This window comes from Sander lucioperca, chromosome 19 (genome assembly GCF_008315115.2).
Source record: "Sander lucioperca isolate FBNREF2018 chromosome 19, SLUC_FBN_1.2, whole genome shotgun sequence".
Classification (NCBI taxonomy): domain Eukaryota; kingdom Metazoa; phylum Chordata; class Actinopteri; order Perciformes; family Percidae; genus Sander; species Sander lucioperca.
Window position 1 is genome coordinate 24,015,664 of NC_050191.1, and position 12,684 is coordinate 24,028,347.

At 39.1% G+C, this 12,684-nt stretch overlaps 1 protein-coding gene across 5 annotated transcripts in view; it reads left to right on the forward strand.

Moving 5' to 3' along the window:
- LOC116057948 (1-phosphatidylinositol 4,5-bisphosphate phosphodiesterase beta-4) overlaps positions 1–12,684 on the forward strand; it is a 94,594-nt gene that overhangs the window by 18,270 nt on the left and 63,640 nt on the right. For 4 of the 5 annotated variants that reach the window (XR_004895932.1, XM_035995598.1, XM_035995599.1 and 1 more), the window contains exon 3: positions 5,515–5,581. The exons of the other annotated variant lie outside the window; for it this stretch is intronic. The gene's annotated coding sequence lies outside the window, so the exon portion shown is untranslated. The remainder of the gene's footprint in view (positions 1–5,514; positions 5,582–12,684) is intronic. 5 annotated transcript variants of the gene reach the window in all.

Genomic DNA, 12,684 nt, shown 5'->3' on the forward strand with positions numbered 1-12,684 from the left:
TGACCTTCTATTTTGCTGGGGGGAAATAACTGATGAATATACTCTGTTACATTCATGTTTACAGTGTGCATTATATTTATCACTTATCTTTATAGTTTCTAGATTTAGGAGTCCAGTTTCTTCAGTGTCTTTCTTTTCAATGTCCATATATACGAGGGAGCAAAGCATATAATATGTAAAGAAGGAAACTCTTAAATAAAATAAATAAAAAACACGTGAGAAAAAGCGTGGCAGATAATAGTGGACCGACTGAATGATGGTCTAAAAATATACATTTACGAACTACTGCTCTTAACTGAAACCATTCAATGAGTCACTTGTCATTTGCAAAAACGAACAGTTGTACACTTTGCATTCAAAGCGAGCAGTGGAAGTTAATGACTTAGTACATTTATATTTTAGCCCATGAGAGAGAGGGAGAAGAGTGAAAGAGATATTTACGCATCATACTCTCTCTCTTTTAAGGCAAAGAGTACAATGGTTAATTTATGAAAATGTTTAGTAGCCTAATCCTTGAATGGTATGATTATGACTGTTTCAATTCAGAGCAGTGGTCAGTGTCATAGTCTGTTAATCGAGTCGAGGTGCTAGTAGGCAGATTTTTCTGCTTTTGAACAGAGCTTCCAGTCTTTGTGCTACGTCATGTTAACTGGCTACTGGCGGCTGCTTCATATTTGCTGTACAGACACGAGGCTGCTTCATTTCTTTGGCCACAGAATCAGCACTTTCCAATCTGGTGACCCAACTTCAGCCCTCTCAAAAACCCCGCCACCCTTTGGGACACATTGTGAACAGGAGGTGGGGTTTTCTCAGAGTGCTCCTCCGGTCACAGAAGTGTAGTTTGATGTCCCCTTCACAGTGACTCTGAAAAGAGCAATATAAAAGAGGGAGATAGTTGACTTTGGGACAATATGAGAGCTATCCTCTCAGTACCCTGACAGGTGCTGTTCATGGCAGCAAAGCAGCCAACAGTGAGTCCCACAGAGAGCTGCATGTCAGGCTACGGGTTGGGTCGATTTCCTGAGGCGGGGACATATGCTTTTAGCTTTTGATCCACCCAGTCATTCTCTTCACATCCAAACTAGTTTATAAGAGACATTTTTGTGACTGTCACCCTTCAAGTCATTATGGTTATTTAACTTTTATATTTCACATAGGCATGATTATTTTTAGATGCCACTATTCTAAGCACTACAAGTTATGTCAATCTTGTTGTATGACCATAGTTTTCCTGCATCTGTGTGCAAAAGTTTGCTGTGTGTTATTTTTAGATAAGGCTATTCCAGGTAACATGGATAATGTCACTTCCCCTGCAGTATACTATCTTGTGATACCTGTGGGAGTGTGTGTGGTTGGCTGTGTTAACAGTGCTGTCCTTTTAATCAGCACCCCTGTGTGTTTCCCCTGTAGAGCTGTCATTGGTTGAGTGATGATGGTAGAGCTGCCACTGTTTACAGCATTTAAATCTGGCAGGCAGGGGTGGAATTACCAGCCTCTCACCTGTTGCCCTAATCAAAGGAATTATTACTGCAAAAATACTCCCATTTCTCTCTCTCTCTCTCTCTCTCTCTCTCTCTCTCTCTCTCTCTCTCTCTCTCTCTCTCTCTCTCTCTCTCTCTCTCTCTCTCTATATCTATATATATATATATATATATATATATATATATATATATATATATATATACATACACACACACACACACACACACACACACACACACACAGAAAGGGTAGAGGGAGAGACCCTATCAGGTAGCAAAATTCCTACTTTTCTTTGTTTGATATTGTGTATCTATCACTGGACTTTACTGGTAGTGGTGCTTGCTGGGAGTTTCCATAGTTGCACTTTTGTGCTCTAGTTTGCTAGTCTAGTTCTTCTGTGTGACGAAAACATTGTTACTTTTAATAAAACTATTAGTATTGACACTGTACAGAAGTTTACCACTTTCTTTCACCTGTCTTAATTAAAACGTTTTGGACAGACTCTGCACTGTCAAAAATTAAGCGAACAGGCTTTTAACAAAAAAATAAATAAGAGCACATTAACTGTACTTTAGTGCTACATAGTGCAAAATTAAGTATGCATGGCCATATCTCTGCTACTTTTTAGAGCGGTTAAGACAAATCATGCTTCTTTCCATTTTAGTTGTTTCCTCTTATTTGTTTTATCTGGAAGCAGCTGTTTTCAGATTATTTTTTATTTCTTGTCACATATTAATCCTTGTATTTAAATGTTTTTTCTTCTGTTTAGTGTGTTTTATAACACAAATAGGATGATTTCAATTGTCTGTCAGACAGTTACAGTAATAAGATGACAATCTGTCTCTCTTTCTGGATCCTTCTGTTGTGTTCTCACCAAAATGGTCAGCAGATGATAAATACTGGTCTCTATATGTGACATGGTTTCCCATTTTTGGTGCAGAGCCTACCCACTGATCCTCTCCCCTGGCTGGAGAGGCCTGTGAACAGCTCTCTGCTTGTGAGGCCACTTGACATGTAGAATCTTTGATCCACATAAGCTGCCACTGTGGGAGAGGCCCATCCACATGGAGAGAGAGAGAGGAGGCACATGACTCCAAAGACAGGATGGATGGACCAGGGTCAATGGGAAATTACATTTGCATAAATATTGACTCCGTTCAATCATTTCTGATTACTAATTGATTTGTTTTAATGTTTAATAAAGTAAATCATTTTCTGTGAAAGCCTGTTATCCAAAACAATATATTTACCAAACCCCTGTAGTCCTTTTTTAAAATGTGGTTGTATGTGGTTCAATGCCTTAATATTCCTTGTACACACCTTGATAAGGTGTCTTGCTGCTCTTCGTATTAAGGATTCACGGTTGCTGAGAGACAGTTTGTTCAATTTACACCATTATTAGACGATTACACACTCCATCTATTCAAGCCTTCAGATGGAGCCCATTGGAGCAATTGCTGTCTCGCAGAGAGATAGAAGTGGTTGCTACTGTGGTTTTTTTTTTTTTTTTTACTTCTGAAAAATATAATGCCATTTAGGGGTGTTCCAATTATTACATACTTGGGAGTAGTAGCTGACCTTAATCTATAAATGAGATGTTATTTTAACCAAGCAGATTAATTTATAACCCCGTTCATTTTGCTATTATGTGTACTCTGAGTAATATTCAAGAACATCTCCTTTTGTATTGTCCGAATTTCATTTCAGTACTTTGCCTCATTAATATATTTTAAGAACGTTGAGTATCCTTGGTGCTACTTTGGTCCACATTTCGCAAAAGGACCGCACTTTCAAATCATGAATTTGTTATGTGATAGTTATAAATATGGTTCCTCTGGGAAAGAAAACATCCTCCAGGAAATGGCTATACAGGAAGTAATAGGCAGAGAGCTTGTGTAAATTTCCAACAATGGAAATGACAGTGGCAAATGTTTCCAGGATAATCATTAGCATGCATTGTTGGATAGCAGTTTTTGAGTTTAAGACATAAACTCAGGAGGTACTGTATTTTGCCTCGAGTGCACTCTCTACCACTTGGCGCCAAGGGTTTTGAGGTTATAAATAAACCTTATAAATGGAACCTACTTTTGATTACACAGAAAAAGCATTTTTCTGTTACCTCAGTAGCTTCCCTAGGGTGTAGCCTCACTTATATTGAAATTAGAATGTGTATATACATGCATCATTTGGTAAATGTTACAATATTGTAGTCCATATATAAACATTGTGAATGATAAAGGTTAATGTAGACAATTGTTTCATCCTCTTCAAAATATATCCAAAAAATTCTACTGTATGATAAGCCTTCTGCAAAACCGAACAAATGGGCCAGTCACAGGATACATTTTTTACTGAGCTTACAAAAATCCAGATGTAAATACAATCTGCAGAACAGCAACTTTCCCTCACTTAGTTGTTGAAATCTATCCTGCCGTGGCTACGCTTATCTGACAAAGTTTATCTTGCAAAGTGACTGTATAAATAAACCATTACCGCCACAGTTCCTGTCCTTCACTGGGCAAAGCAAGATGGAGCTGTGATGATGAGGTGATGAGAGACACAAGCAGAATCACTGCTAAGTACAGGAAATGTTAAGGAATTTGTCTTCGGTCCATTCGAACATAAGGATTTAAGATGGCTTGCCAAGTGGAGGATTATCCTTACCATCTGTAGCTTTGTTCCTGTTGCGCTCCTTCTCTCTGTCTGTCCCTATGACTCGATCTGTACTTTACATTTACATGTGAAGCTTTTAGTAGACTCTCTTCATTCTCAGTGACAGACCTACCACTCAAAGCTACAGCAGAGCAGATGCGGAGGTGGTGCCGTTTGTCTTATTTGCTTCCGGTAATGCTTTTCTGGTAATGCTTTCTATGAAGCCTGTCTCTATAATGCAACACAGTTACAATGTGTTATCTGCTTGTAAGCATAGTTATAAGCACTTGTGAATAATCATAATGCTTTATAATTATAATCATACATTATAAAGCATATTTATAATGACTTATAAGGTCAAGTATCATCATTTATAATTGCTGTTCACTTTGTCTAAAATTCATTATGAACACATGAGTTTATAATCTGCTTATAGCAATGTATAAGTATAGTTATAAGCACTCATAAATAATCATAATGCTTTTTAACAATAATCAAAACACATTAAAAACCATTTTATGATATAAGGTCAAGTATCATAAAACTAATGATAAATAATGAAGTAAGTCAGCAGCACAGTGGAGGTCTGCAAATGAGACTTGACTAATGTTATAGGGCTGTAACGATGCATCGTGAATTGGTTAAAAATCAATTTAAATGTGTAAAGATTACAACCGGTTGAGATAAAAAATGAATCGTGATGCATTTTTTTAAATGGCCTATGGCAGGACGCTAGTTAACATACAGCAGGTAAAGTAAGCCTACCGTTAGCCCACCGCTAATAATGTTAGCTGGCTTAAACACGGTTAAAATGCTGAGAGCTAAACGGTGTAAAGTGTGACTTTATTTTCACCGGAAAGAATTCAAGCACTGGGACGTACAGCTGAAGACACAGAGGGGACTATAGCTTCCTTTGAGAAAGCATGGACACCGCCACTGTTGGATAAACAACAGTGATGGGACTTATTGTTGTGTTAGGGTCAGCTCTGTAAGCTTTTGTTGCGTTAAATGTTGTTGTGAAATACCCTTCTGCCATCTAGTGTTTCATCTTTTTGTCGTTTTAATAGCAAATTTCTGGTGAAAAAAGTTAAGTTATTGTTATTACATTTTAAATAAATCCTTTAAATTTAACAATATGGCCTTAGCAATAAACAAGCCTTTCTATAATCTTTAATTTATTAATTAATTAATTAATTAATTAATTAATTAATTTTTTATTTAAGATAAAATATTATATTTCAGTTGCACTTTTAATTAGAGGACACATCTGCTGTTTTGCACAGTTTATACAAATAAAGGAATATTTTTCAGTCATTTCATTCTGTTCGTTACATCCCTAATTTAATCTTTTTTATTTCTCACTTTCCTCCCTCTCTCCAGAGTGGTCCAGTGCAGTCCTGCAGTGTTTCCCCTCCCCTCAATTTTCTGTCCCTCTGTCTGTCACTTGGTGAGTACACTCAGATTCACCTCCCACATATACAGTTTAGAAGCTTTCAGTGTTTTTCAATCCTTTACGTAATCATCAGCTCACTGCCTGCCTTGAACTGCAAATTGCTGTCACCTTTATAAAACGGAGCATAATTTCTTGTTAATGTACATGGAAAGGCATTGTGTGAAGTTGGCAGGGTTTATTGCACATGGAAGGCATACAGTATACATACCACTGAGTATAATGAGTATTATCTAGGCAGTGTAGGAATAGTCCAACAGACAATATTATTACACAGTGTCAGAAATCAAAGTGATCAACACTTAACAGAATGAATTGGTAAAAACAACTGTTTTCTCTTGATGGGGCAAATGTGCCTCTATGACTCTAACCATACCTTCAGAAATCTGGTTTGGATTCCTCTTTAAGTGATCACAGAGCAGCTTGACAGATTTGACAAATTGACAAATTATGGTACAAATAGCCATTTTCAGATCACTGTGACACACCTGGTATTACTGCCAAACAAGAGACAACAGTTGCTGTCTCACTACAAGGCCAGCTGGCCTTACAGCAGTCTCACACCTGTTGCATGCCTGGACGGACGGACGGACGGACGTCTGTCTGTCTGTCTGTCTGTCTGTCGAAACATGTCTAGGTGTTCTGTGGGAGCGCTTGAGGCAGCATAAGAAATGATCAAACATTGAACTTTGTATTCATTTTTGTTTTGTGATCAAATGTTTCTATTCAACACACATCATAGACACAACCAGCAGCATGTTACAGGTAACAGAACATACATGTAACATCCCCCCCCCCCTCGAGAATCTTAAAAGTGGCGCTTCCATTTATTTATATAAACTGTGTCCTCTTATTAATAGTGCAACGGAAATACTATTTTATCTTAAATAACAAAAAATAAATTAAAGATTAAAGAGAGGCTTGTGTATTGGCCATATGGTTAAAATATAAAGAATTTATCTAAATGTAATAATAACTTAAAACAACTTTTTTTCACCAGTAATTTGCTGTTAAACAATAAAGAAGAAACACTAGATGGCAGAAGGGTATTTTACAACATTAAGCGCAACAGGCGGACCCAAACGCAACAATAAGTCCCATCACTGTTGTTTATCCGACAGTGGCGGTGTCCATGCTGTCTGAAAGTGAAGTTGGTCTCCTCTGTGTCTTCAGCTGCACCCTGTTGTACGTCCCGGTACTGGAATCCTTTCCAGTGAAATAAAGTCACACTTTAAACCGTTTAGCTCTCAGCATTTTAACCGTGTTTAAACCAGCTAACATTACTAGCGGTAGGCTAATGGTGGGCTAACGGTAGGCTTACATTACCTGCTGTATGTTAACTAGCGTCATGCCCTAGGCTGTTTTAAAAATTGCATCGCTATTCATTTTCTATCTGAACCGCTTGTAATCTTTACATATTTAAATCGATTTTTAATCAATTCACGATGCATCGTTACATCCCTAGTATTCATGTATGATTACTCTAACAGAGTGTGTCTTAATGCCAAAGGACACCTGTTGACAACAGGCTTCAGTTCTGAATGAAAACTATGTTGTGCAGAATCTGAATGTGGGGACATGCTAGCATTGTTTACAGAGAGCCATCTTCTGTTTTAATGATGGTGCCTCGCAAAATGCAGAGAAAACATTATCAATTTCTCTATGTAATGTGTGTACATCTTTAATATTAAGCAGACAAATCAGCCAGTGATCTAATGTATAAGTCCCAGCTATCTGTTATTGCCAATTACAGGGCTTGTTTACTCGGTGTGTGTGTGTGTGTGTGTGTGTGTGTGTGTGTGTGTGTCACTTTTAATGATGGGGGTAGATTGTGTCTGTTTAGATATGTGTGTTCTCTGGTAATGCCTAAGGGGTGGTTAGGCTGGGTGGGCTAGTGAGTCCCTCTGTCTCTATAAATACACATTAGGATCCCATTCAGAGTCTGAAATTTGCCGGTTTGTGTGTATGGTCTATGTGTTTGTGCGTCTTTATGACGCCGCTGCAGCCAGGCGAGCTGGGGGCTATTACTGGCCAGCAGGGTTGCTATGGAGACCAGTGGTGGTGTCAGAGAGGAGCAACATCTGTGGGATGTTTGTCATGGCAGGTTTTCCTCTTTCTGTCTTCTCTCTTTTCTCTGGCAGTCTTGTATTGAAAAGCTCCCTGCCTTGAAGAGATTATGCTGAATGAAGTTGTAAAGCTTGATGAAAAAATCTCTAGTCTCCTGTCATTAGTGTTTTCAAACATTGGTAAACATGGCACTTAAATGCGGAACAGATTTTTAAAAGCTGTAATTTCTTGGGCAATAGTTCAGCTGCAGATGCTCAATCATGATCACACTAGGCCCTCGGGCTGCGTCAGTCAGCAGGGACTCGTGTCAGGGATTCTTTACTTACGCCAGTGGAAAGCACACATTCTGGGGAAGCATTTAACCCCTGCCCCCTTCCTGCTCCTTTCCTGCTCCCTCTCCCTACAGCTCCCCTCTCTATATGGACATGTTCTATTTTCACAGCTCCTTTCTCCTGGCTGCCTTATCGGCAGCTCAGCAGGGCACAAATTCTCTTTTAATAGGTACTTATTTGGGCAATGGGAGAAATCACATATTTTTGAGCAACCCCTACTCCCTCCTGTCCAGTTTCCCTTGTCTCAAACTCTGAAGCTTCTATTTATTGCTAATGTGTTGTCCTTCTTCCTTTGCTGGGCTATCCCTCATTCCCCCGTGACCCCCTCTGAGATGGGCAGCAGTTACTAGAAAGGGTGGAAGGCTGCATCTTTGGCTTGAATTTCAGATGTGACAAATTTCTTTCAAAATGGAGTTTGTATTATTGAGTATCCATTTATTTGGAACATTTTAGGCTCCTTTAGGTACTGTCTCAGGTACCCCATGGTGCCATTTTGCAGTAGCCAGCACAAATGGTGAACTCCAGTGGATTGAATTTATCCTTTTCAAATGAAATTCAGGCAGCTTCTCAAACACTTCACATAGGTCAACCGGAATATGTTGTGTCTATCTTAAGTATTTCTGACCATGTTTGGGCAAACCTGGCCCAGAAGAGTCCTCGGCAGGGTATGTGTAGCTGGGCGAACCAAACCTTCAACCTCCTAATCTGGTCTAAATGAGACCGTCACACACACAGCACAGTGCCGCACAGTGCAATGCAGCACAGAATCTGTGATGTAACAGTCATTTGGAGATAATTTGATATTTTCACTCTGCAGGTGTCACTCTGCAAAGGCCAGTTACCTAACTTCCATGCCCAAATTAACAGGCTTTTGCAGGTTGCCCTGCACCTCAAAGTGAAACCTCAATCCATGTATGCCCTAACTTAGCCTTGAGTTAGATACTTGCTGGTTCCTCACATGCATTCGGGAATATTACTTTATAACATGGGTGTCAGATTGACTTCTTCAGTATGAACTGATTTCTCTTAGGGGCTAGTCTGGCTAACCGGATGTACAGTGCGAGTATAAATCCTGACATCCGGCACGTGATGTCAGGCTCCCCTTCCTCTAGCAGGGGCACTGTTGCTTAACGGGCTTAGTGCTGCCCAAGATGATTGTGATTGGTTTAAAGAAATACAAGCAACCCCCGAGCGTTTTTTCCCCTATACGAGAATGTTAACTCGCTGCGCTGTGAAGATAGGTCTGGCAATGCGAAACTAGTTAGGGGCCAACTAGAAAATCATGCAGTGCACATACAGTATAAACTACTCCGTATTAAAGTGCTCATATTATGCTCATTTTCAGGTTCATAATTGTATTTAGAGGTTATATCAGAATAGGTTTACATGGTTTAATTTTCAAAAACCACCATATTTTTGTTGTACTACACATTGCTGCAGCTCCTCTTTTTACCTCTTGTGTTGAGCTCTCCGTCTTAGCTACTGAGTGAGGCATCACGCTTCTATTTCTTTTATTTGTTGGAGTCGCACATGCGCAGTACCTAGGTAAGGACTACAAGCCAGTCAGAAGCAGAGTATGAGGGTGTTCCATGCTAGCAGCTAGGCGAGCATTATAACGTGTGTTACAAAGTGACGCACGTTTGTCACAGAAGTAAAGGCTGGACTACAATAGAGCTGTTTGGAGCAGTTTGTGAACAGTGTTTTCTGTTGGAGATGGTAAGTCCCTTTGGGGTGGACTTAGGGCTTTTTCACTTTGTAAACCTATTACATGCACAAAAAAGATATATAACACAATAAAGGAAAGGCAAAAAGCATAATATGAGCACTTTAAGTAGTAGAAAATGAAAACCTAATTTCTGCAAATAACCTGTTCAAGCAAAAACATTTTCAATGTTACTTCCTGAGCAAGAGCTTTGATTAAAAAAGAAGTGAAAGAAAAGAAGGTTGAGTCTACTTCAGAAGCAGCAAAATTAATTTTGCAGTCATCAGTCTGTCAGAACAGATATTGCCATTTACACAGGATGCTCACAGGCTCACTCTTCTTCAGTCACATTCACATCACTCCTATCTGAGCTATTTCTTTTTATATTTCCTACCCATGGTATGTCCAAACCTTTTTTTAAATCAACTGCCTAGAAGTTGAAGTCTTTCTAATACAAGTGTTCCGGTGGGATGTTTCTATTATTAACCAGACACGGATACCATCTCCTCACCATCACCTCATGAAAAATGGTCTTTTCCATATTCCATTTGGTGGCTTCAGTTAAACATATTCATCAGTGTGCAAAGACTGAGGATTTCTAGTCATATATTAGGCTCCTTTTCCCCATACGTTATTTAAAACCTCACTGTAATAGAGATTCCCCCTGTCGTAGATGGCTGATAGTTTGTTGATACAATTTTTGTTTGTTCCACTCTTCCATAATTTGTCTTTCCCAAATACCTTATACTTTGTTATACTTGCAAATAAAAGTGATACAGATACGCTTGCAGGGGAGGTTTCGACCGGAGAGGGTTGGGTAAAGTGTGCTAATGTGTCAGGCTGGCCCCTCTACCTCATTACATTCAGGGAACTCCCTGACTAAGTGCCTTTTTAAACAGACACATGCATGTGCACACACACACACACACACACACACACACACACACACACACACACACACACACACACACACACACACACACACACACAGTGTTCTAAATACCTCAGATTAGGATTGCTGATAACTCGGGGACAGCCCTCACCCCTATCTCACCTCCTTCCCTCGCGTTTCCTCTGAGGGCCCTCAGTATTCCCTCGGTGAGTGTAGTCATTGGACCTCGGTTCAGCAGACTCTCTCTAACATACACGCACGCACGCGCACACACAATAATATCCAACATTTGGCAGACGCTCCAGGCCATAATTTATTAGGTGTATGCTTGGTCCATTAGGCCATGTGTTAAATTCTTTGTGTAACTCAATTTGTTTGATGTGGATGACTATATATAGATGTGTGTGTGTGTGTGTGTGTGTGTGTGTGTGTGTGTGTGTGTGTGTCCCAGTATGGGTGTGTTTTATGAACTCATTTACATCTTCATCTGCTGTAGAATGGAATGAACCTGAAAACTGACCTGACAAAGGTCTTGTGTTTAAAAGTGAGGGAGGTCCTATTGCTGTAAGGCAAGGCAGCTTTATTTGTATAGCACATTTCAGCAACAGGGCAATTCAAAGTGCTTTACATGAAAACAGATTAAAAAATGTAAAACCGATAAAATACGAGAATAAAAGTTACAGTGCAGTATAAGAAATGAAACATTGAAGAGCAATTAAAACAGTTAAATATATAAAAGCAGATAAAATAGTAATTTCTCTCTATATGCTTATATAGATTGTCATACAGTGTCAACAATGCTACTTCAGTATAAGAAATGAACAGTTATTTAATAAAAGGCAACATCAAAAAGATAGGTCTTCAGCCTTGATTTAAAAGAACTGAGAGTTGCGGCAGACCTGCAGTTTTCTGGGAGTTTGTTCCAGATATGTGTATCTGTATTTGAATGTGGGAATTTTTATTGATGTCCATGCACATGGTATGTATGATGCTGTATTTGAATGTGTGCGGTAAGTGCTTGTACGTGCACATATGTTTTGTCCGGCCTCAGTGTGTGTGACTGAAAGACAGCCAGTATCCCAGGCTCAAGTTAATTATGTAACCTGGGGCCGAGGAGCGTGAGTGAGCAGGGTGATCCTCAACTATAAAAGGCAAAGAAGAGGGTAGAAGAGGGTCGTTTGGCTTGGAAAAATACATTCTTCCCTTCAACAGCATAATACTTCCTCGTCAGCAGTCTCAGAGAAACAAATAGTGATCACAGATTTTTTTTTTTTTTTTTTTGTCATACATCCCAATAAAAAGCGTACATCAGCCAACTGACAAAAGTTTTTTTCTTTTCTTATCTCTATTAACTAGCAATTACTTTATATCTCTCCCAAACAATTCTACACAGAGGGAACGGTATTGCCATCAATGTGTGATCGGAAACTTGCTAATAGACTGGTCAACCTTAAAGAGTGAAGTGTAAAGGTTTCAAAATAAAACTTTTAGACAAATAGGAGACAAGTAGTAGTACTTTTTCTAGCTTTGTTTTGTTTTCTTTAGAAAACACTTAATAGGCTCACACTAGAATTCTGAATTGGAGAAAATTTGTATATCAACATTACAATTTTCAATTTCTTTCTCAATTAGTAGTTACTATGACTGGTGAAACTATCATGAATAATGTTCTGCATTACGTAGTTTAATAAGAATATAAAGAGTGGAATAGAGCTGGAATCCATTTAGTTTTATAGATGCTGAACACTCCTTACTGAAATTACCCCTTAATCCATTATGTAAGGTTGTGGACTGTGTGTGATTTATCATAGTGCTTGCTTGTTGTTTGACACATTTGCACCTGGGACCTGCCACATACACTGACACAATCTACTTTTAGCCAATTACCAGCTTCACTGGAGCAGTTGTATAACTCAAAGCTGTGTGCCTTGCACAATGGCAATTCTATCGTGAAAGAAACATGAGTGAGTCGCAACAGTTTTTGTCTTATGAGTCATTTGACAAAAACAAACCTTTCATGCAGCAGACCTCTTCATTGTGAAGATGTCTCTCCTAGGTTAGTTTACAATAAACACAAGAAGTGCCATCGTAGCAGATTTGTGTGCAA